We start from the raw sequence: 2100 nt of genomic DNA, 5'->3' as shown, positions 1-2100 counted from the left end.
AGCCCTGCACTAAAATGTGCTTAAGTTCTGGGCTGGGAGGAGTTATGTGCGAACTATGTGGCTTATGATTGTAAGGCTGACTGCTCTCACACGAAACATCGCACATTCCTACATACAAATCGAAGTTGATCTATGTGGAATTATAACGCAAGGCGGGTGTGGCATTTATCTCCGACAGTCCGCTTGGGTACCGGCTATATGTCAGCAACGTATAACACTGCTGACAGCTAGATCAAATTGGCTTCGATGACGGCTTCGAAAAGCTTCACTTGTGCCCTTTTGTTATCCATTTTTAGGCTTGCGCTTCATCAATATTATAAACTTCCTCTTCAAACCATGCGGCAGGTCAAGGTTTCAAATGCGGATGGTCAGGATTCCCAACATCTGACGTAAGGCTCCTGTAGCGAATAAGTTAGCTTGGCGTCAAGAGTTGATTGTTAATGGGATGACTCACTTATGCCACACCGCTTTTTCTATATGTTACAAATGCCACTCACTATTGTAGCATCCCCTCGCGCATCCGCCCCCCCCCCCCCCCCACCCCACCCTCAGCCCCAGCCCCACCCCACTCCCACGGAATGGAACCAAATGTCTGGACTGCCTGGACTGGGGCCAAGAGCCTGGCATGCGATGTTGAACTCAGTGGCAACGATGACGTAAGCGTCGGCTAAGCGCAGACGGACTTTACGTCCAGGAGCGGCCGCCGAGCACCGCGGATCAGGCACGGGCCCCGAAGAATGGCTGCCGATTTATGACCGCAGGTGCCGAGGGACTGGAGATTTGGTTTTGAGCGTCCGTGTTTGCCCAACAGAAAATGAGGTTTCAAAACCGACGGGTATCAGTTAGGTGGCTGACATTTTGTAACAGCTATTCCATGTGGATTGTAGATGCGGATTCTGTGGTGGGAGCGCTGACGAGTCTTAGCCATCAACAAATCTGTGGGGGCTTCACACCACCGAACGGACGCTGTTTTTGTGTCATGGTCGTTTTTATCCGCTATTTTATTGTTTTCCTGGGATTCGTTTTCTTATGGCGCTGGTAAATGTCATTCGATAGAGAACCTTGTTCAATGTTGCAAATTTCAGTGCAGTTTTTGCGAGTTGTTGGAGCATTGACAGCAAAACAACAGATATAAGACAGACTCATACTGGTATAGAGCATAAAACAGAGTGTAATGTATAAAGCTTCCTTTAGGAGTACTAAGCCGATAAGTTATTTGAAGGCTGTATCGCCACGCTTCTCCTTTGTAATAACGGACATTTACGGATTTTTATTGTTGGTTAAAAAGGGGGACCGTGGGGCTATTAATGCCGTACCTTGATGGACATGCCTGTCGTCTAACCATCGGTTTTATCACTAACGTTTTCAAATGGGTCACAGAGTTCAAATAACCAACTCAAGTGACTGCGCATTGAATACAGATATGCAGCTTTGATCCCATCGGAATGATAAAACTTCGCTGAGGTTTACTGGTAACCTTGATACACTACTTTGAAGCCACGTGTGCAGTTTATTGCACGCATTTGATGCGGGCTTCGTGTTACGGCGTTCCCTCTAAGGTCTTAAATTTGACCTCCGAATTACTGCGAATAGTAACACATAGCATTTACAGAGTCGTGTTGTAAGTAATGCAAATAAATTGGCCTATAATCGTTCTTTCTCGTGTTTTTGCGAACACTCAGGTGCATAAATGGTGACTGGACACCCTCCATGCGCAAACCGTCGGTACACCACTGATCCTTCGTTGACGTCCAACGGCTGCATGATTGACCAGTCAGGGAAATGCTGCCGGTGCGTAAATATCCACATCCGGGAGCATTCCTTGGTGCCGATCGACAGCTGCCGCGGCAGATTAATCAGAGTCCAACAGAGATACATGCACCGTTAGTTAAGAGCCGTAATTATAAAGCAGGATAGACTCAGTTTAAGTCACGGAATCTGGGCGGTACCGGCTAAAAGTAGATGTCATGAACCAGAGACGAGTGGATGACAGACAGACTGCTAGGTCTGTGTGACAGAAGTTGACATTTACAAATATGGTCGTCAAATGACTTGTCTGCTAATCTAACGCTGGAACGAGAGTCGTAGACAGGTCAACTG

Source organism: Pollicipes pollicipes, unplaced genomic scaffold, assembly GCF_011947565.3.
Source record: "Pollicipes pollicipes isolate AB1234 unplaced genomic scaffold, Ppol_2.1 Scaffold_5724;HRSCAF=6776_pilon_pilon_pilon, whole genome shotgun sequence".
NCBI lineage: Eukaryota > Metazoa > Arthropoda > Thecostraca > Pollicipedomorpha > Pollicipedidae > Pollicipes > Pollicipes pollicipes.
Note: the sequence above shows the minus strand (reverse complement) of the source record.